Consider the following 24,396-nt stretch of genomic DNA (forward strand, 5'->3'; position numbering starts at 1 on the left):
TATGAAGGCACTGTCAAAAGGGGGAAATATGTGCAGGGGACATAAGGCATGCATAGCCTCCATTGACTGTAGAACTCTGTGCATCAAGTGGGGTGTCCAGTATAGATGATTCCAGTTCATTTGTGTGTCTCTTTCTTAGCCTACCCTGGTTAGGTGTTCTGTATCGATTCATGTCATTTTCTACTCAGGTATTTTGTATCCAAACATGGAACTCAATACAGGCAACTAAGCATAAGCAAATAACTAGTGTTTGTATAACGTTTAATAATACAGAGCAAGATTTAAAGAACTATTTAAAGATTTAAGTGCAGTTTGCTAAACTCTAGTTAATTAAACATTATTTAATCTTAATTCTTCTGCTGGGCTAAAATACTGGATACCCCTGATTTTCCCTGAATACTTTGTTACTGATAACTTTTGATAGCTCTCTCAAAAGCAGATACACGTTTCTACCTTCGGGGCTTTGTGGGCACAATAGCTGCTTGATGTCATAGGCCTTTGGAAGCAGTTTCCTAAGTAGTCCTTCATATCTTTGCTGTTGTCACCTACCGTTAGTTGTGTGTAAGGCACAGATTTGGCACATGACATCTCTTAACCCATTGATTCCTCTTAGTGCCTTACAAAGTAAATGTTATGATTCCATTTCACGGATGAGGAAACCGAAACTTAGAAGAGGTTAAATAACTTGCCCCAAGTTACACAGATGGTAAGTGGCTATATTACTAGGGTACAGGCTAGGTCGCTGTAACAAAGAGACTTCAAAGTGCAGTGGCTTAAATAAGATAGAAGTTTACTTCTGTCTCAGAGTTCAGAAGTGAGCAGTCTGTGCCTAACAGGGTCATTGTGCTGAGACAGGCTGGGACCTGGGCCCCTTTGCTGCAGTGCTGCAGTGCTTGCACCTGGACACACCTCTCCTCGAGCAACAAAATACAAAGAAACTATAAGGGACTGAAAATAACTGGGTGCATGCGCAGTTGGGGCAAATTCTGGACAAAAGATACAAAGAGGCCAAAAACCTCACTGCCACTTTTGAAGAACCCAGAGCAAAAGCAGGGGGTCGGGAGCAAAAGCCCAGTACTGCGCATGCCCCCTGCACCCAACACCACCTAAGGGGTGGGCAAACCACCTAAGCTACCCCTCCAGCCCGACCCCTGGACACACCCCTACCCTCACCCCATATAAGGAGCAATCTCGACTCCCCTCAGGGACCTGTTACTTGTTCTCGCTCCCCCTCACCTGCTGCAGCAGTGGACCCAATAAAGCCTTGCCTGAATTTCTTGTCTGGCCTCTAGTCAATTTCTATTGATTGGGGAAGGCCAAGAATCCTGGTCGGCATCAGTGCCATCCTCAACCCATGGCTTTCCATGTTCCATTCATTTCCATTTTCCAGGCAGATAATGGAGACGAGAGCATCTGGGAGCCAGAAGATGCACACCTCACTTCTGTTGGCCCCCAAATAATTACATGGCCACATATATCTACCAAGGAGGATGGGAAAAGTAGGCTGAACATAGGCAGCCATGGGCCCAGCCGGAGCCCAGGGGATCTTATCACTTCAAGGAGGAAGAACAGAAGCTGTGGGGTGGTTCACAGTTTCTACCACAGTGGCAAAGCTAGAATTAGAACCCATATCTAGCCCTAAATGTCTTTTCATTTTTAATAGAGGTAAAATGTCAAATTGCCTTCTAAGAGTCCTCACTCAGTACATTTTTACAGTACTTTCTCTGACTCTCTTGAATGTTTCTTCAACTCATAGGGGAGGAAATGCCCAGGAAGAAAAATCCTGTCAAGGCATACTATTCTTCGTATGAGTGAAAAACCCACTTTTGTGTGTGTGTGTGTGTGTGTGTTTGTGTTCCCTCCAATAAGCTGGAGTTCTAAAACCGCTCCACTCACTGCATTTTAAGCCTCCCCACCTCCCTCTCCCACCACTTGATATTTGTTCTCTGTCTGCATATGCTTGCTTTTCTTACTAACCACCTTAGTTTTCCCGTAGATTAACATCTGGCCTCTGCAGATGGAAAGTGTGCTGTTGAGAGAGACATCGCCTTGCTCCAGAATGTGCACATTAAAATAAGTTTAAGCACAAATAATTGTTTTCTAAACATAATATAAATTTATTTCCTCTCAACAACATAGAGTTTGTGTTGAAAACCACACCTCCGTGTGCTTTTAAGTTTCCTAAAGAGAGAGAGAAATACAGACATGTGATGACAGTATAATTGGCAGGAATGTTAGGCCTCATTTTGTGTCCCATTGCTGAGAGCCTCTAGGGAGCATTGCTGGAGATATATACCCAGTAGACAGTTAGCAGCTCCGGCTTTAATCACCATCTCCCTAATTAGTTAAGGCTGTCCCCTTGGGAGTTTTGGCTTTGCTAAGGGAGCAGAAACCTCTTTCTCTAGTTGATCTTAGAGTATTTCCCTTACTTCAGGGAGATGTTAATGGCAGCACCTATCTTTTGTTTTTATACTTACAGCTCGGTTGTTCTGTGATTGATTATTCAGTGTTGGATATTTTCTTTCTTTTTTTTTTTTTTTTTGGGAGCCGTTGGTAATCTTGGTTTCCACCCTTTCTGTTCTTTCATTGTTCAATAACACCTCATGATGGTTGGTTGGAAAAAAAACCGTAAATGAACCCTGAATCAGTTGATTTTACAATGTTTTAGTTAATTGTTAAATAAATTATAGTTTTTAGCACCCAGTGACATTCTAGTCTAAAGAAAAGTCGAATGTCTTTATGTTATTGATGGATGTGTAATGGAGGAAGAAATTAGAGTTGTGTTTCTATGATGAGCATTATGGTTTTGATCCATGTGATGAATTCGAATTCAAATGAAGGAAACCCAATTCAAATTTGAGAAAAAGCTGGAATTATTGGCTTATGTAACTGAAAAATATTGGGGTATAGTAGTTCTGGCCCATCTGAATCCAGGGGCTTCCATAATATTTGGAGTTGGTTTCTTCTTTTGTATTGGTTTCATTTCCAAGAGGTTCTTTCTGTGTAGTGGTGATATGCTTCCTAACTGTTCCAGGCTTACATCTTATTATCAAGAACAGGAGCCAGGAAACTTTCTGTAATGGGCCAGATAGTAAGTAGTTTAAGCTTTGGGGGCTGCATGGTCACTATGGCAGCTATTCAGCTTTGCTGTTGTAGCTCAAAAGCAACCAGAGACAATATGTAAATGAATGAGTGTGGCTGCATTTCAATAAAACTTTATTTATAAAAACCGGTAGAAGGCCAAATTTCAGTCATGGCCTGATATCCCTGGTCTCTAAGTATAGTAGAAAGAGAGCTTTGCCTAATAATTCCAAAGAAGTCCCATATTTGAATTTTAGTGGACTAAATACTTGGACCAGAGGATGGGATAGGTGAATTGACCAGATGTGACTCACCTGCCCACTGCAGTAGAACTGTATTAACGGTGGAGGAAGGTTGGCTTCCCCTGAGGAGAAATCAAAGCATTGTTATGTGAGGAAGAGCAGTAGACATGAGGTAGGCAAAAATGACACAGTTTCTCCCAACTCTGATATCTATACTCCATTAAATTTTCAGTTCAGAGAGCTTGTTCTTTGATACTTGGCCAGGAGTGAAAACCACAAGTTTACCCTGAACATCATACTTCATGGTGAAAGACAAGATGCTTTCTCCCTAAGAATGGGAACCAGGCAAAGATGTCCACTCTTACCACTCTTATTCAGCATGGTACTGGAAGTCCTAGCTAGTGCAATAGGGTAAGAAAAGAAAAAAGGCCTACAGATGTTGAAATGATTCTGCTGGATTTTCTTCATTTTCTACTAAATCTGGGTTGACAAGCTATAGAGTCACCATTCCAGCCACATAAACTTTCATTTTAATATTCAGTGGCCACTGTCTCAGGCTTGAGAACAGACTTTCCATATTAAATGGGACACAGAACCTTAGTTCAAGCTGCATAAATACTGCAACCAGGAGAAATTTTAGAGACAGCAAATTTCCTTTCTCTTGGCTCCTTATAACTGAAGTTCTCTCCTTTTCTCTTTGTATATTGCTCATAAGCATGTTCACTAAATTAAACAAGCAGATTAGAATCAGTACCAGTCCACCGTCATTACCAACACATATACACCCAACCTGATGTATTTATTATTCTCTCTCCCCCATATGGAAAGATGACTCAGCATGTCAGTGGGACTAATAGGGTAACCTGGAGTCTCAGAACCTGGACCACTCTGATCTTTAAACTGTGTTCCCATGTATTCCTGCAGCTGTGATTAGTGGTGTGTGTCTGGAAGTGCTTCTCTTACCTCCTTATTTTAGAGGTATTAGTCTTCCTTCACACCCAAAGATTCTTTAGTAAAATTAAATATTTCTCCACTTTGAGCCAGTACTTGAATCTCTTTTGACATCCAGAAAGTTAGAAAGTTGGCAGATGCCAGAATTATGTGGAATTAAATTAAGAGGGAAGAAACAGGTGGTGTAGCATCAAAGATTGTGTGTAAATACATATATACGTTTGAAGCTATGAAATTGCCACTTTTGTAAGTCAAAAATGGCCAGATATTGGCGAATTCATATGGCTCAACCTCCTAACTGTGCAGCAGAATGAAGCCCACAGCCAGGCCAGTATCACACCCTTATTTATATAAGCGGGAACACTACCTAAAAAGGCCAGTCAGTGGTTGATCTTGGGTCAGTAATCCAGGTCTCCTAGCTTCCAGCTCTGTGCTCTTTTTACTACAACCTATGCACTGCTGAATTATTAGGAAGTCATAGTTGAATGGCATCTACCCATCCTTTTTAAGTGGAGCTCCTCTGTTGTGGCTGCTGCTATGGAAGAAGGGAAAAACGGGGAGACTAAGGAAAAACCACTCCTCTAGCAAGTGGACAAGACAGCATGGCTTCCTACTGCTCACCTCCATTTTAAAGAAATCTTCCATTTTAGTCCTTGTGGACTTTGAGACTGAACAAAGTGTGCCCTTCTCTCAACCTTTCTCTGCTAAGCCCAAGTTCCAGTCCGTGAGTTCTTAAAGAACTCATAGAATAAATGGTCAGTTGCATTGCATCTTACAGTCTGCACCTGATATCCAAAAGAGTGAGCTGGTTTTTAAAGGAAAAAATAAGATTGATGACTGTTCAGATGAGATCCCATGGTCAGAGGCAGAATGTCATGGTGGTTAAGAATGTGGGCTCAGGCAGCCTGGCTTTAAATCCCTGTTCACCACTAATAGCTCTCTAACACTGGAAAATGACCTAATCCCTCTGAGCATATTTCTTTGCCTACAAAATGGTGATAATAATAGTATCTTTCTATAAGATTGTTTTGTAAGGACCAACATATAGGTAAAGTGCTTATTAGCACAAGGCCTCTACATGGTGAAGTGCTCTTTAAAAGTTAGTTTTTACTGTTATCTTTTTGGAGAGCAGGGGCAGGGATACCTGGATTCTCTTTCTAGCTTCGTTTCTAAATTACTTGGCTCATTTGAGCACAGAATTTACTTACTCACCTTGCCCAGGCTCGCCAAAGTGTAGGGCAGGAACTGCTTTCACTAGTATGGAAAATGTGATTTCATTTAGCAGTCAGTCTGAACTTTCAGGCTATGAGTTGGACAAGCATGAAGTAATCTTTAGCCTCATTTGCTATGATGTGGCCCAGGCCTGGTAATTTGTAATCCCAGTTGTATGCCAGGCTCAGCTCATCACTCTACCGCTGATGCTTACATTTTCCTTTCTTAGTAAAATAAGCAATCAAAGGAGTATGGATGGTTAGGAAGGTGTGGGTGGAATTGCTAAGCTCCTGTGTGGTGATGCAGGTCTCACTTCCTTCTGAGTAGAAGGGTGGTTTGGAAGGATACTTCCGCCCATTTTGTGAAAGCTCTCTTTGTAATGTCACATAGTGTGAACTGATGAAGCGTCTGAAAGCAAGGTTCCTAATTTACTTTCCATTTCCCCACCACCCACCCCCACTCAGCCCCAAGCTGCTGGGAAATTGGATTATACCTCCATGTTACTTGTTTGTGTTTCTTTTTCTCTTACTGAGTTAAGAAGCTGGTTGCAAGCTTCATCTTTGAATCATGTGCGTGTTTTTATATAGGTAGAATTCATAACAGTACATATACTATCACACCAGTGTGCTCAAGTCTTAAAAGAAATTTAGTAATATTCACATCTTTCCTTGTTCCCTTTGGTTAGATGTCCTTTAGAAGAACAGTTTCTCATGAAAATCATAGAATAGTTAATTGAGGAGCCTGAGCTACAAGTTGGGAGAAAAGAGGAGGAGGTTAGGTGAAATTGTTTTGTGATGGAGAGTTGATGAAACTCTTCTAAGAAATGGAAATGTTGATGGCCAGAAGATTTTGGCTTGAACCATACAATTCAATAACACACTGGTGGTGCTTACTCAGGTCCTAAGCATTCTTCTTTTAGCATTTAGCAAACATTTATAGGTTGTCCACCAATTACCTTGGTGAACAATGAGGATACCAAGATGAGGAAGGGCCACATTAATAGAAATTTCATTTGTTTGCTGCAGTTTCCCCATTGCTGAGCACAGCGGCTGGCCCAGTGTAAGCACTCAGCAAATACTTGTTGAAAAACTAGAGTCAAAACTAAGGGGAGGGGTTGAGGATGACTGAGGTTATTTTTCTTCGCGAACCATGTTGCTTCCATTACTTGAGACTGTGTGGGTAGATTTGAAGTTATTTGAATTCCTTGATTGTATAGTTCATTTAGATACATATCTACTTACTTGTACCAGAATTTAGCTGAGTGACCGTTAATCTTTTTTTGTGCCATGGATGCATCTGGCAATCAGGTAAAGCCTTTAGATCCTTTCTCAGAGTAATTTTTTAAATGTATAAAATATATGGCTTACAAAGGAAAAAACATAGAAATATAGTTATCAAAATATTAAAACCATTTGTGATATAATAAATATATACTTCTTTATTACCACAGTAAATAATAAGATATGAGGGCAGTCTGACAACTCCTATAAATGATATTTCAAGTTACCTGCAGCAACAGTAACATTATATGAAATATCTGTGATTTCTACTGGTGACAAAGTTGCAGATACTGCTAACACTAATGTGGTTGTTGCCCACGTTCATATTTGAAGGAAATGCTAAATTTCAGTTAGAGGCTAATGTAGATAAAGGTTTATTTTCTTCCCCCTGCCATTGAAGTTCATGGACCCTTGTATGCTGTCTATGGACCCCATTTCTCCATTTCTTTGCAAAGATGTTTTCAAAGACTTTCTTCCTGACTTCCAAGCCCTTGTCCCAGCTTATAGTTGTACATCGATTAGTGTGATTATTTGATTAATATCGGTCCTCTTGCTTGGATAGCCATCTTCCAGAGGACAAGACCACTGTCACTTTTTTTAAAGGTTTTTGTATCTTTTATACATAGTGTCTGGCACAGAGTAAGTGTTTAGTATCCACTTGTCAGATAATCAGATGACTGAACCTAAGGAAAATGAAAGTATTGGTTTGGTGTGATGTATTCTAAACTGAGGCTGTTTCTTGGTGATTCCCCACCTACCTTTATAGACCTGCACGGATCCACTGTTTAATTCTCACTTCTTTGTTCATTTTTTGGGTCTACATAGAACATAAGGGCCCTTTTGCTTGTCTTTAGCATTTTCTGCAAGCCTCAGATCACTGTCGGCTTCATCTCCACACTGCTGCCTTTCTAGGCTTGAGCCCCTGTTATAACGTGTCCTCCTTTACTCTCCTTTCATTATTTTTGTCTTTGTTATCTTAGTTTAACCTTAGAGGGTGTAGGATTGATTGTGAGAAGGACTTATGAATTGTTTGAATTTTTCACAGTCAGCATGTGCTAATTTTGTTATTAAATAAAAGTAATAATGGAGAGGGTCCCTGTGAGTCACATTTATTCTTTCAGTCATCTCTCATTCTTCCTTTGTCACTGGCATTAGTTACTTGGGTTGTGGAACCTTTCATTCCTAGCCATATTTAACTCTAGAGAAGTCCCTCTCTAGACTTAAATGTGTAGTGTGTGTCCCTCTAGAATTTTCTCTGAGTATTTATTCCTGTACTTGTACAACTAGAAATAAAATTCTTCTATTTTGCAGAATTTTTGAGTTAGTATAGATTTAATATGGATTAGTAGACAGTCTTTGACATTTAGGTTGTTTTCAGCTTTTCATTACAAACAATGGTGTAATGAAATCCTCATTATGTACTTTACTGTCTACCTATTTGAGCATTTTTCTAGGATACTTACCAAATGGAATTGCTGGTTGAATGGTATATACACATTTAATGTTTTAATAGATATTGACAAATTACTCTCTCCACAGAAAAGTACTAAATTATGCTCCATCTTATGAGGGTACCCATTTTTTCCACACCTTTGCCAGTACTGTATTATTGTGAGTCTCTGTGTGTATGTACATGTATGTCAGTCTGATGGTGGAGAATTGTCTCATTTGCATTTCTCAAAATTACTAATGGGATTGAAAAATCTTTTCTCATGTTTCCCACCGTACATATTTCTCCTTTTTTATACAGTAATGTATGTAAAGTACATAGAACAGTGGCACATGATTCATGCTATATATAGTAGTAGTAGTAGTATTTCTTTTTCAAATTTCTGGCCTTGGGATCACACCCATCATTTCTCTTAGTTCTGTTTTCTAAAGCCCATGGTAGAAACCTAACTTTTTCAGGTGTCCTTTCCTTGGTTGATAGGACTTTTTCACTTCATTCTTGTTGGCAACCAACCCCTGCTGCTCAGGTTCAGAGTGGTGAATATAAAGGGTACTTCTTAGGTCCACCTGAGCTGCTGCTCTCCAGGTCCACAAAGCTGCATGATCTGAATGGGGACCTCAGGATGCCTGCACCTCTGTCCTCCAGCAGCAGTCAGCAACCTGTCAGATGCCCCCAGGTGCTAACAAGGCCCGTCTAACTCCCAAGTTGAAAATCTTCCTTGTCTTCTCAAGGAACCATGGGAGCTGCAGTCTCTAACAGCTACAAGGGCTCTCAGCCAAGAGCCCGGAGATAGCGTGCCCCTCCACCTGGCTAGTGTTTGAGTCCCTTTCAGCCCTTTTGCCTGTGGGTCCATCTCTGAGAAGAGATAGAAGATGCCTGCCACTCTATATTCTAGAGGGCAGTCACTATTCTGCCTTCTCCCTATTTTGTTAACGCTACACATAATTTCATATTTTCTGGAAGTTCTTTCCTCCATGTTTGTGGCCTAGGTTAACTATTGCTTGACCTTCTCTGAAGAGGTTGGCATAGGCGAGGCTGTAACTCTGAAGGTTTGTCGCCAGTTAGTTTTTCATTTGTGTCAGAATTAAGGCCAAATTAAAAGTTCCCTATTTTGTTTCCTCCATCTGCAAGGTAATGTTTTTGTAAGTCAAGAATTTATCAGAGGCTGTACATGTGTGTGTATTAGCTTGTTTTTTTTAACTTTTCATTTTAACATTGTTTCAGACTTATAAAAATGTCACAGAAATAGTACAAAGAATTCCAGAGTACCCTTTACACAGGTATCCCGAATGTTACATCTTACATAACCACAGTGTAATTATCAAACCAGGAAATTAACATTGATGCAATATTATTATCTGTTTTACAGATCTCAAATTTTGCCAGTTGTCCCACTAAAATATTTTTTTCTAATCCAGGTTTTCACCATGTCACATCTCCTTAGTTTCGTTTAACCTGGAATAGTTTAGAGGTTTGGCTTTTTAAAGGAACATTACCATCAGCAGACGTCCAGATGGTTGAAATCAGGACATCATCCTTATGTCTGTTCCCATTTTGGGGTGGATTTTAGGACTGTTGTCAATATCCTCTCTCCACCTAGATAATAATTCATAACTTTTACTTATTTTTCTATCGTCTTCCAAAGGTTCTATGATACATAGTCCGTCTCATGCTTGTAGATTTTCTTATAATACATTTATTTCTTTTGAACTTTTTGTCTTCTACCCTATCTGCTCACATCATATATTCTTCCTTGTACGATTTACTGTGTTTATTATTTATATCATAGTTGTGGGTTTAGAGACATTGAGGCTGTAATATGGTCTTAATGGACATTCCGTAGAGGGACCCCCTGCATCTCACAGCAGCACCAATTACTGTTGGCCTTCTTTCAGACATCATGGCAGGGATTCATGGGAGTGGACATTATGGTTGGAGTAGTTTCAATTTTTTTTTCTTCTGCAGGAAAGGCAGTCGATAAAAGAGAGGTCTTTTTTGAATGACTTTGTTCATTTGAAGAATGATTGAACTGTTCTTAGGTCTATTTCTGCAGCCTTCTCTTATACCCTAAAAGCCAGAAAGTGGTCATATTTCCTAGTGATTTAAGTCAAGGGTGGTATTTTTTAGAAATATATGGACAGAAGAAGGATTTGGAGGCATTTTGAATATTAGGAGATCTGTGAGTTAGGTTGTGGTGAGGTGTGGAACAAGATACGCATTTTTGGGAGATTATCTTTGGGTTTGCTGAATCGGGCTCCAGTGTGGTCAAGTTAGGAAGGCTCATGATACCATTGTGACTGCATTCTTTTTAGGTGTGTTCCCAAAAATCCTGGCCCACCATCTTGGAAGAAAACACCAGAACAAGTAAACAAATCTGAAAAGCAAAGCCATTTTTCTAATATGGTTTTAAAAATCTTTCCTTTTGGTCATTGGGAAAATAGCACAGACGTGTGGTCTAGTGGTTACAGCCAAAGGCCTAGCAGAAGGAGAGTGGCCCTGGCCAGGCCCCAGCCAGCTGCTATGGCTCCCGCGTGCTGTGTGGTCTTGACCCAATGCCCAGAAAAGCAAGCTTCCCCCCATCTTTACCTCTATGTTTAAAGGCAAAAAGAGAAGGGGGTGAGGGGAACCAGAAGCTGAGCTAAGATTCCTCAGATTAGAAACATGCCCTCTTATAATTAATCATTGCTAATTAGTTTTGCTTTTACCATAAATCTTAAGAGAGCTTTACTTCTGCCAGACTAAGGAAATCATCAACATTCTTGGGGTAAACGGACGTGGATTTTTTGGTTTTGTCTTTTTATTTGTGGGGAGGGGATGCTTAGTGTTGAAATATGTTGGAGTACTTTTTAACTTTCTCTCTTGGAACTACTTTGCAGAAATGAATGCCATATTTCTCCTAGTGGTTGTTGGCTGTGCCAGACATCTGGATGGATTATGATACCTGGCTGTGGCAGTTTCTCCACCTAGTTCATACCTCTGTGTGTTGTCATCTCAGGAGGATGTTGACTTACTTATGGCAGAGAGCGATTATATTCTTTCTGTCTTTAATATTATTCACCTATAGTGCTTAGTGGTTGGAGTGCATAATAAGCCCTCATGACTCATTGAATTAACTTGGGGGCAGTGAGTTGAGTTGGGTTCTGTTATGTACTCTACAGTTGAATTCATTTGTTGAATGTCTTGGGTTCTGGTCACTATTGGGCCACTCTAAATAGAAATCTGTGAAGGCAAGGATCTTGGTATTCTTGTTCTTCCCTATATCTCTAGTACTAGAATAGCCCCAGGCCAAATATCACTGAGCATATTGATTGAGAACCCACATTAAATTAATATTTTTGGAATGAATGAATGAAGAAAAGAATACCCAGGAGTGTGTTCCTCTTTTTAGCCACAGGCTTTGAATTTAACTACATTTACTTCCACGCTGCTCAGGAGTTCTCCATTTCTTAGTGATTTTTTTTTTTTTTTTTAACATCTTTATTGGAGTATAATTGTTTTACAATGGTGTGTTAGTTTCTGCTTTATAACAAAGTGAATCAGTTATACATATGTTCCCATATCTCTTCCCTCTTGCATCTCCTTCCCTCCCACCCTCCCTATCCCACCCCTCTAGGTGGTCACAAAGCACAGAGCTGATCTCCCTGTGCTATGCGGTTGCTTCCCACTAGCTATCTATTTTACGTTTGGTAGTGTATATATGTCCATGCCACTCTCTCACTTTGTCACATCTTACCCTTCCCCCTCCCCATATCCTCAAGTCCATTCTCTAGTAGGTCTGTGTCTTTATTCCCGTCTTGCCACTAGGTTCTTCATGACCTTTTTTTTTTTTTTTTTCCATAGATTCCATATATATGTGTTAGCCTACTGTATTTGTTTTTCTCTTTCTGACTTACTTCACTCTGTATGACAGACTCTAACTCCATCCACCTCACTACAAATAACTCCATTTCGTTTCTTTTTATGGCTGAGTAATATTCCATTGTATATATGTGCCACATCTTCTTTATCCATTCATCCGATGATGGACATTTAGGTTGCTTCCATGTCCTGGCTATTGTAAATAGAGCTTGGTATGTGGCAGAAGTCAGTGTCCTGAACCAGAGAAAGTCTCAAGTTAGAAGTCTTATTAGAGACCAAAGATCTGGAATTGGTTGAGAAGTTTGTAATATTCTAACTGTTGTATACTGTCTGTAGCACTAACAATAAAGTTAGGATTCATATGTGTATCTATCTATATAGAGATAGATATATACACACACACATATGTATATATAATATTAGTATATCCATGTACTTGTGTATGTATTGTGTGTGTGTGTGTGTATCTTCTTGCTGCTGGCTTTCCTTTAGTTTATGCAAAATGCATAATTATGCTCAGAGCTATGTTTTTTAGTGGTCAGGTTGATATGTTGTAGGAGAACCTGTGACCACTAGCATCCTTGTGGCCATGCTGAAGAAGCTAAGAGTGATCAGTTAGGGCTGACCTTAGCCTTCCATTTCCTGAGATGATTTCTTTACTTTGGCCCTTTATTTATAACGTAAAAAATATATACCCTAAGAAAAAGTGTGTGCGTGTGTGTGTATATACACATGCACATGCGTGCATGCACACACATACCTACAATGATAAGGTACAATAGAGAAGTTGGCACTAGTCATTTATTGTAATTCCACAAATGGGTTTCACTCTGTATGCAAGTGGATTCCTATTGTCCTAGTTCACTTTACTGGTGGGAGGAAAAGTGTTAAATGCATGGGTTTTGGAGTCAGCCAATCTGAATTTGAATCCTGATTCTACCATGGACCCTTGAGCAACTTACCTAACATCTCTGAACCTCAGTTTACCCAGCTGTAAACTGGGGAGAGTAATAGTACTTATGACACTCGAGGAGATAACACACTGTTTCACATCAATTCTATAAAAATTAGCTGTCCACTTAAAAGTGAATTCTAGAGACTTTTAGATTTTATATATGCCTGCACATAGATTACATCATTGTCTAGAGACTTGCAAGATCTACCCCGACTCTAGACTGACTGCCTTTTGGGTTAGTTATAGTCAGTGGAACTATAATGATTTATAAAATCCTAAGTATGATGTGCTTTATTTTTATTTTTATTTTTGGAGCAGAGTTTGGAATAGGATATAAAGCAAGAAAGCAAAAATAGTAATACTAAAAAACAAACAAACAAACAAAAAACCTTGGGGCTAAAAATTGGAGGAAAATGTGATTCTCAAATTGTCAGGCTAGTTTTGTTCATTTATGTCAACACGGCAACAGTACATTAAGCAAGCACGGAAATGTCCTGAGGTTTAATTTCCACATACCATTGAAGTATCTCGGCAGACAGAATGATGGGGTACTTAGGGTGTACTACGGTCCAGTCTTTGTTGCAAAGGGCTCAGAGGCCTAGTGATTAATACCTTCCTCCGTGTGAGCGGGCTCAGGACCAGAGCCGGTATCACTCTCACCATAAACGGAATGTGTGCTATTTCTTTGGGTAGGTGTATCAGTCAGTATTCTTACTGGGTTGAAGACTGTTCAGTAGATTGTTCTAAACTCCATCCACCATGTAGTTGACTTGGTCTGTGTACTCATCACAATCCACAGAGGATTGGTAAAAGCAGAGGAATTAGACACAGAAGGCAAGTTTGAAGTGTGAGGAGGTAGCTAGAACTTGAGTCACTTCCACTGATGCGGTGAACCAGGGGCTGCTAACTCTGGGATCTGAGGATGGACTAGAGGAGGGGTGTAACAGTAATGTCTGTGAATCCTCTGAAGTGGCATGCAAGATATCGGTATGTGGGGTGCTAAGGAAGAACGCTCATAGCGTTTCTTAGTTTGTCAGGGGGCACTGTGGTCCACTGCCACCTGGTCATTTCATGTGGACCTGGCTGTTTCATGAGGATAAATATTTGGGGGAGGGCTCTCTCTCTCTCTCTCTTCTTTATTTTTTTCTTTTTGTTGCTGTTTTTTGGCTGCACCACAAGGCTTGTGGGATCTTAGTTCCTTGACCAGGGATTGAACCTGGGCCATGGCAGTGGAAGCGCTGAGTGTTAACCACTGGACCACCAGGGAAGTCTCAGCTCTCTCTTCTTAATACCCAGTGAAGGAATGGCGTATTGTTTGGTCTGGGTCCATGAAGGAGACTTTGGAAGGCTTTACTGCTAAGTGCATTTGTCTACTGTCTGCTTGCATTTTGAGCTTGCCCAGAGATAAAATATAACCACATTTCTATTATAGATGAGTTATACAAAGGACAAACTTTGAAGAGTGAGTGAGTGTGTGTTTGTGTGCGAGAGAAACAAAGAGGGAGGGAGGGTGACAGGCAGGGAACCGGAGGCAGAGGGAGAGAGGGCACACACATGCATTGGGGGGTAGTTTTCAGTCGCACCATTGGGCTTCTGTGTTAGGTCGGTACCGATATTTACCTCATTTTGGTTAGTGCTTGTATTTTCCTTTTTGTGGCTGCCACAATTAACAATTATGCTCGGGGTAGTGGTGTGATTTTTTTTTTTTTTTTAATTTTTGAATAGCTTTAAAAAGTTTTGCTTGCAAGAAAACTAGAATCACCATTGCATTTTCTTTTTCCTGAACAACTCTGTTCCTTTCAGTTTCTATTCCCAGTTCAAACAAGAAATCCTTAAGGTGATTCTTTCTTTTCTGCATGTTATTTCTTGTTTGGATGCATTGTTCTTATCAAAGTGCTGTGTTTCTGGCACTGACAGCCAGTCTGAGTTATTGACCAAGGAAGTCAACTTCATGATTGTACGGTCTGCAAATCTGCCCTTGTTTTAGTTCAACTTATCCTAGGCCGAGTTATGATAGAGATCCCGTTGGCACTTGGCAGTTACTGTACTTGCTTGTGTGTTTTTATTAAGATGGTAGCAGCCAGATGGCACAGAGAGGAGGATATAGCTTTTAACACCTTGCCCCAGCCAGTGCACTGAAGTTGTGCTGTGGTGTAACTTGATAAACTGAGCACCCCGTACCACCCAGGATGTCCCTCCCCACTGTCACTCTCCTTCATTGACACATGAGAGGATGTACGCTGCCCTTCAACATTTTGAGCCTCTGGAGTTCACGTCAGTGAACATGTACTGGGTATAAAGTAAGTACAGCCACTGTGTAGGCATTGAGAGAACTAATTAACAAGCCAACAGGTTAGACACCTGCCCCTGTGCCATAAATAGTTCCCTTTTCCCATCTCTTGTCATACCTTTTTCCAGTCCTATGCACTACAGTGGCTAGTTGTTTTAAACTTAACAACTTTTTTTGTTTTTAAAGCCTCCACGCAAGAGAGTCTCTGTGCACCAAATGTTTATGGATGTGGTGTTTCATAGCTTCAGAGCCTCATTTCCCATAAGTTGGGAGCTTTTGCCAGCCTATTTCAAGCACCTGCTGGTTTCACCACCTCCGTCCTCTCTAACTGGCTGGCCCTTCAAGTCCTGACCTTGGGGGACTCTGTCTGTGTCCTGCTAGTTCAGTATTTCAGGACTTGCCAAAATTGAGGCAGCCTGTCTTATATGGACAAGACTGTCCTTTTATTCTCTTTTTATTTTTTGTGAGGTGGGACTTATGATGGAGTACCAGTTGACAAGAGACCAGCCAAAAGAGTTTTGCTGTAAGATGCTGTGACTAGGTATTCCCTCTGCCTGAAGGTGAGCTTCAACTGTCCACCTGGGATGGGGCTACAGAGCTGTCTCAGTTTGGTACAGGAGATTCCTGCAGAACCTTCGGACCACTGAGGGGCAAGTTTCCACCTATCCTTTTACAGATGGTACAAGGCCAGCAAGTGCCTAAACAAAGGGGCTTTTACAAGGGATTTGCGAACACTACCTGTTCTAGTTCTGCAGCCCATCTCTGGGAAAGGCCATCTAGACTTTGGGGTGGTTATTACAGACTACCAGACAGTAGTCAAGATCTGTTAATTACACTCTTCCTAGGAAGCAGAAGAATGTTACGCCCCGTAAATGGGATTTTTTTCTGAGGACTTATTATAATGTTCACCGATTTAGAGCTCAGATCAGGCTATGCTTTTTTTCCTCTGCTCCTGATGTCAGAGTCCCTACATCCACCTTCTTGGCTTCTAGTAGAGTCCCTTTGTTCTTATAACTGAAAATTCACAAGGATACCTCTCCTCTGTGTTATAATATGTTTTCTAACAAGTTGATGAATTACCCTCTATGCAACCTCAGCCCTTCTGGAGTCATTCATTTGGGCCTGTTTTCTCTCCAGGTCTCTTTTCTTTCTGTCCTAAAAACACTCAGCTTCCTTGTTAGTTCAGCCTACCAGCTTCCCTTTGGGATCTCTGTATCCTCCCTCTTAGGAACTTGTCAGGTCCTCCTGTCTAGATCAGTAACTTTTTCCAATAGCACAGTATCTGGGACGTAGTCCACTTAGGATACGTTGAGAAAGTGCTTGAAACTTGACTAGTGTCCAGTGGTGATAGGACATCAGCTCAGTTGTGTTTCAGGTGTTTTGATGCCCACCCTGTGTCCTCATGGGGACACTGAAGTATCCGTCTTAGGCTTTTTGTTTTTTTATTGTTTGTTTAGGAACGTGCAATTTGCCTATTTACTGATATATTTGATACAGGGCTAATTCCTATATAGCTTAAATGACATCAATTCAGAGGCACACTATCAGTTTAATAATCACTTTCGGCGAGCCAGAAGGAAACATTTTATTAAATATAAACAAGGATTATGAGATACATTCCAATTTCAGGAAAAAAAGTGTTTAGAATTGAGGAAATATGGTCTATATGTAAACTCCTACTGATGTACTGGGATTGGCCTGGAGGAAAATTATGTAGACAGGAGGTATTGGAACAGAGGAGGGATATGAGAGACTGTTATAAAAATCCAGTGGATACTGTGGACTGTGTGAAAAATGAATATATCCAAATAAGAAGTTTTGGCATAATATTAACGGGCGTTGACGGATCCTCTGCAAACGCCCAGGTTCAAATCTCCAGCATCACACATTGTAGAATAGCATGTCCTCGTTTGACCCTGTTGGGGAAGCTGTCCAAGGAATGACTGAAGAAGACATCTTGCAATGTTTTGTGTCAGGAACCTTGTTTAGGTTAGTAACGCTAAACACTCTGTAGGCCTCTAAAAGGGAGAGTGGAAGTAGACGATGACCGGTTCCAGATGTTAGTGTCCTCGAAGCCTGTCTCTCTGGCCAGGACATGTCTCAGGCTGTCCCCATGCAATATGCAGCATGCTCAGAGTGAATCCTTGTAAAGCTTGCTGCTTCCTTGGCTTGGCTCACTCAGAATGCCAGAACCCTGGCTTTGGCAAGGAGTGGAATCCAGCCAGCCCAGTTATTTCTTTAGAACAGTCTCTGGAGGGCTTCTTGTACTTATTATTTTAGAAGACAACTGAGGATTAGTTGGGAATGCTTAAACCCACACTACGTAATGAAGCTAGGCACGGCTTTAGGCATAATTATGCGGGCAGGAGTATTTGTCTGTGTTTTCATTATGTGAGTCCCTGAAGTTAGGAGCTTACCTATAGAAGCAGAGGTTACGATTCATTGAAAACATTAACTGATGACAGACCAGTAATAAAATTAGTCACAGCTTAACCCATTGTCCTCCTCCCTTCATACTTTTGTTTGTTTTGAGACATCTTGTCTGTGTCCTGGTCTCACTCTGAATGGCAGATAAAAATTCAAAAGCAGGGCACAGGGAAATTGTAAATCTCACAAAAGCTGCAGGATTTTATGAAGTCCACGGAAGTGGTATTGAGTCATATTGAGTGGTATTGAGACCTTTTTGAGTCTTGTGCCTGGTCATGGACAAAGGAGGACCTGGGGGTGTTAGACCAGTTAGCAGCTGATGAGGAGAAAACACCGGAGGATGGCAACTTGATAGACACTTGAAATGAGAATGATTTGAATCAAAGGATTAAGAATGGACCTTGGGAAAATTGATGAAGCTCTTAAATGCAATGATGACCATCTTTTTTATTGTGCAGTTAAAGTTGAACTTAAAGACTATCTTACGGCATTATCATAACATCTTGTCCGAAAAATTTTACTTCTCATCAACAGTTAGTCTGTTAAGATTTTGTGCACAGGTGAAGTAAGTTAAATCTTGGAGCTTCCCTGGTGGTGCAGTGATTAAGAATCCGCCTGCTAAAGCAGGGGACATGGGTTCAAGCCCTGGTCTGGGAAGATCCCGCATGCTGCGGAGCAACTAAGCCCGTGCGCCACAACTACTGAGCCCGCGTGCTACAACTACTGAGGCCCGTGCGCCTAGAGCCTGTGCTCCGCAACAAGAGAAGCCACTGCAATGAGAGGCCCGCGCACTACAGTGAAGAGTAGCCCCCGCTCGCCGCAACTAGAGAAAGCCCACGCACAGCAACGAAGACCCAACGCAGCCAAAAATAAAATAAATAAAAAGTAAAAAAATAAAATACAACTTTGTCATGAATGTAAAAGCTAATAAATCTGGGATTTTCTAAAAACTTCTTAAAAAAAAAGTTAAATCTTATATAAAGGAAGCTTATTTTGATTATTTGTTATTTCATTTTTCTAGATAAAGTCGTGATCAACCCCCTTACCCCCACCTAAGACCCCCATTTGATCATAAAATGTCGGTCCCCATGTTAGGGATATTCACCTTGTGGCTTTGATTTTGTACCAATTATCCTGTGATAACGAGGCCCTCCTTCTGATATATGCGCACAATGCACGCAGACAGGCAGGTCCTCCTCACTAAGAAGGGTCTCTTTTCTGGTTTGATCTAGATTTCTGTGCTGCCCTTTCTTATTCCCTGCTGCCCTGTATTGGGAAGTATCTTCTTTTATTGCAGCGCACGCTGCTTTTTATAAGAAGTCCTCCAGCACTCTTACGCGACAACTCAGAGTTCAGCTTGAAGTGCAGAGAATTTAGCAATTGAACTGCTTAGGAAACTTGTGCCTATCTAAACACAGCAAAACCCTCTCTCGCGCGCGCTCTCTCTCTCTCTCTCTCTGTCTTCTCCCCACAATAATTCCTCCCACTTTCACACATTATCTTTTCATTCACACATGCTCAGGTTTCCAATGTGGAAAAGTACTTGAACTGTGACATAAGCTCCACACAGCTTTTCTAGAGAGATTTTTATTTCATAGTGTTTCATTTCAGAATGACTTGCAACTTTAACATGGCATGAGCACATTTGAAATAAGAGTGGAATATATGTAAGGGCCCTTCTCTCTCTGTTTTAAAATATGAATCAGTAGTGATAAATTCAAAGGATAGATATGAGAATTTGAACAGAGGCCCCCAAACATGTACGGTCATTTTTTATTCAGGGAACATTTTTTAGGCTTTAAGTTGTGTATTTAGATATCTATCTTCCCTCCCCCCACCCCTAATTTGGCATCCAGATTGTGTTTTAAATAAGTTTTAGGATTGTGTTGACTCAGCTTTTACACAAAGATGAGCCGTGTAGACTGCCTAAATATTTAGTTAACTATGAGATTGAAAGCCTCTGAGGTGCTCTTACAACCAGCACTAAAAATAAATGCAGCAGTCATATGTTGAATATATTTACAACAAGAAGTATTAGCAGATTTTTGTTCTGCAACCTTCTTTAAATATTGTGACCTGAGACACAGGTACACTAGTACGCAGGAAATGATGAGTATCATTTGAAAGTAAAATATATAGAGAAAAATGTGCACGTTTGTTTTTAGTTCACTTTTCTCGTGTAATAAGGAATGATTCATCTCACAGAATGTCAGAGCTGGAGGAGACCCGAACAGTCAGCTTGGACATTTCCCTCATTTGTAGAAGAAGAAAGGCCAAGAAGGAGAATGAATTCCATGCTGAATCCTGCAAGTACTTAGTGGCAGAGCCAGGACTAGACCCCAGGGCTGCTGGCTCCTAATTTTATGTGCTTTTCATTATGCTGTGCTCTTACATGGACATTTGTAGGAACGGTATAGTGAGAGCTCATCTATTTATTCATTTTATCATTATTTGGCAGACTGGATACCTGCTTCACCCAGTATATTAATTTTCTGTTGCTTTGTAACAGATCACCACAAACTGGGCTTAAAACAACCCCCATTTATCAGCTCATAGTTCTGAAGCCCAGAAATCCAGCATGGTGTGTCTGGGTTCTCTGCTCCAGCTGAAATCAAAGTGACGGCTGGCTGTGTTCTCCTCTGGATTCAGGGTCCTCTTCCAAACTCAACCCTGGGATGGCCGGAATTCAGTTTCTGTTGTTTGTAGGACTTGAGTCCACAATCCCCACGTTGCCATCAGCCAGGGCCCACTCGAGCATCCAGAGGCAGCCCCCCACTCCTCATCCCGTGGCCTCTTCCATTTTCAAGCCATCAGCAGCATGTGGAATCCTTCCTATACTTTGACTCTCTCTTTTTCTTTTGCTACCAGCCTGAGAATACTCTCTGGTTTTAAGGGACTCGTGATTAGATTAAGCCCATCCAGATCATCTCTGTTTCTTAAGGTCAGCTGACTTGGGACTTTAATTGGGAAAAAGTCCGTTACAGTTGTATGTAGACTAGCGTTTGAACAACCACAGGACCAAAGTCTTGGGGGAGCCGTCTTTAGAATTCTGCCTACCATATCCACTTGATCTGGTGGCCCCACTTTGGACAAACCCTGGCATCTGTGACACTTTTATGAACCTTGAAATAAAGGCAACTATATGGGGTTGATCTATCCTTGTATTCCAAGGGCCTAGTGATGGAAATAGCCTTTAGGCAGCAATAACTGTCACAAAATCTATGCATTTGATAGCATAGAAGAGGCAGTGTAATGCATGGCCCAGTGGTCATAGCTGAAGTTGTTTCCAGTAAGGCAGCTGGGACAACCTGGTGGAGTGAGAGTGACTTTTGGTAGCAGAGGAAGAAGAAAGAAGTTGGATTATAAAAGCCCAGTGATCTTGGTTCAAACGCCTCTGTTCTCCCTGTGGATGACAGCACTAAAGAGTAATGGATACTGAGCCCAAGTCAACAAGAAAAAGTTAAGCTCCGCATCCTCAGTTTCAGAAAAGAAAATCTGTGATCTAATGTGAAAGAAATTCCTGTCAAAAAATGGTTTATCATTTTGGTACCTAAAAAGGCTAAGCTTAACTTAATGAGAAAAGTAGTCCACTTTTCGTGGCACCCCAGTAGCTTCCTGCTCACTTAAAATAAAACCCAAACTCCTGATATGGCCAGAAAGGCCAGCTTCATTGGTCATCTTTCTGTTCCCAAGCGCACCAATCTCTTTCCCTCCTCAGGACCTTTACGCAAACCATTCTGCCAATCAGCTTTCACGTTTTTTTTTTTTTGTTTTTTTTTTACATAGCTCACTCTTTCATCATATCTCAGCCTAAATTGCACGTTCTTAGTTTCCTAATTGCCCTATTTATAGCATTACCATCTTGCCTCTTCCTAACCTCTGGTACCTTCTGTCCCATCACCCTGTGTATCTTTGGTACACTCTACTCCATTTGCTTGTTTATGATTTGTTTCCCACCTTTAGGATGACACTCCTTGAATTAGACCTTCTCTAACTCACCTTTGTCTCCCCAGTGTCTAGATCAGGGCCTAGCACGTGGTTGACACTCAGTCACTATTTGTTGAATGTTGAAGATGTCCCGAGACATTAAATGTTCCTTTGTCATAAAGGGAAATCATGGCGTAACAGGAGTAGCACTGTTAGTTTTAGGCAATTTCAGCCTGTCACTGGACCTGTTGGTATTCCCGATGACCAGTTTGGCAATCGGGATAAGAATGGCTTGATGACTAGCCTGAGGTCATACAGTTAATCAGAGGAAGAGCTAAGATTAACCTCCCCAACGCTTGATATTTTCCATCCTCCCACAAGGAACTGGTCTGTGTTGAAAATATTCAACTTTTAGAGGTCTTGCCTTTCTTAAAATTCCATTACTGATAGTCTTCTAATGTCCAGTTTGAACTGTTTCAGTTCACCCTCCTTACTCTGTTCATATTTTTTCTGCTTGTAGATTCTCTTCCAGATTTGTTGTTTTCATTTTCAATGTCCATTAAACAAAAATGACGACAGATTCACCTCCCGGTGGAAATTACACATCTTTTGAACTCTGGCCAATGTTCCTAACCCTCAGCACTCCTGGCTTTGTTAAAAATATCATTTACCCTTTAAGATACCTTTGTGGTTGGTATCGAGACTGAATTAATGAGTAACTTCAAATGTTCATGCAAAGCAGGAGAGATGCGGGTGGTGGAAAAGTACATGGAAATTATTTCCCAAATAAAACTTTCCTGTGCTTATCTTCTACAGATGATGCCAGATATTTCTTTCTCTACTGAAGCTTCTTTCATTTAGGCACCTCCGCATGAATTTTATCCTGACAAACGTGAAACTGCTTTCAGTTTTTTGTTTCGCTTTTTTGCATTCTTTAACCCCCCCTCACCTCTCCCCTCCGGAGTTTTCTTGAGTAAACAGGAATGTACTATTTGGGTGGGGTTGCTTTTGGCTCTTGCCTATGTAGAAGAATAGGGGGGGAAAAGAATAGGAAAAGCCAAGACCCTTTTTGCCAAGTTTCCAGATCATCTGCATTGTTGGGCAGTGATATGATGACTTATATTTGGTATCTTTATAGTCTTAATATATTCCCAGTTTAGGGGCTGCCAGCCAGAAGATCTGCAAGAATTTTCCTTGTTTGACTAACAAGACTGAATGGTGACAGTCTTTCTTCCTCTCTTTTCTTTTTTTTAAATCTCCGGTTGATAAATATCGCTATTTATGTGCGAAGCATTGCTTCTACTTGAGTGGTAAGAGAAGCTTCATGAACCCCAAAACAAGCAAGTCAGATGAACTGAGGGTAGAACAGAGTGGGCACAACCTTTTACGTAACTACAGAGAATGCTTAATTAACCTTTAATGTCTGAATATCTTGGAAACATAAATTAGGGGCAAAACAACTTAAAGGTCAAAAGGATTCCACATAGTCATACATTATAAAGGGATCACCTGTCTATTTTACTAGAATGTCTACAGTATCCATTACAGATGATCAAATAATTAACAAGGGGGAAACCTGAAAGCTGAAGGGTTCCAAGCCCTTAATGAGCAAAAAGCAATCAGAAGTCAAGATAAACAAAGTTAAATTATAATGATTTTTCAAATGGACAAAAAGATCAATGAAAATCAAGATAACAAATATGAAGTTACAGTGTTTTCATTGGACTCACTATGTCTAGTTTTAATTTTTTGTTTTAACTGACAGAAATTAGAAATGCTAGATGATTTGCTTCTATATAGGTTTCCTAGCAGTTGTAGTAAGACATGATATTAAAATATAACCCTTTCCACTTAAGGATATAACAGTTATGCTGAAGAGATGAAGACATACAAAAGGTGACAAGTATAAAATGTAAATAGGCCTAATGCAGTTTTCCAAACTTCAGTTTTTCTCTACATCCTTCTTCATTTTCGTCACATTCCCATAACACTTGTCCTATTGTCTTTGATTCGTTTCACCTTCTTAACAAAACTTCCTTTTAAAAAAGAAATATATTTCTTACTAGGTGAACTAGTATCACTTCCTGTATAAGGGAACCCTAAAAATAAATAAAATGGAGACAAACCTATATTGTTAAATTTTAACTAGATACATTTACTTGCTAAAACCTCTTAGTTTATGCCCAGCTTTTCTCTCTGTTTAAAAAAAAAAAGTGTTAACAACTGTTAAATGTTAAAGACATGCCAGTACCAGGTGGAGACTTCTTTTAGATGTACACAAAGCTTAAGAAAGAATAGCAAGGGAATATCTTTCTTACATTGTAACACAAGTGTTTTTCAAGGATGCACCCCTGGGCCAAATGAAATCGTCTTGCACAGGAGCATAGGTGCCACATGTGGGGATGCAGGCTGAGTGTAGGATACTGCTGAGATCCAGCCATGGTGATTTCGTCAGTTTTATGTGCACTTGGGAGTAGAGGCAAGCTTTTGAAAACCATCCAATGTAAATAGGAGGAGCGTGGTGATTTAAAGGGCTTGTAAAAATTTGTAGTTTAGTTTAATCTTTAGTAGACAGTTTTAATATAAGACTTTCATTTTATTTTATTTTCTCTCCCAGTCCTTTTCCCCTTATATTTTAGACAGTTTGGTTTCTGTTTTTAGTGATTTGCTTTGCAACATACAGAATGGCAATGATTCTGTATGGCTGGGCTGGTGTAGAAAAG

The 24,396-nt window shown here is 40.5% G+C and overlaps 1 protein-coding gene across 6 annotated transcripts in view; it reads left to right on the forward strand.

Annotated features, from left to right (window-relative positions):
* Window positions 1–24,396, forward strand: part of ARHGAP26 (Rho GTPase activating protein 26) — a 466,073-nt gene that overhangs the window by 173,844 nt on the left and 267,833 nt on the right. The window lies entirely within an intron of this gene.

This window comes from Balaenoptera borealis, assembly GCF_965194805.1.
Source record: "Balaenoptera borealis genome assembly, chromosome: 2".
NCBI lineage: Eukaryota > Metazoa > Chordata > Mammalia > Artiodactyla > Balaenopteridae > Balaenoptera > Balaenoptera borealis.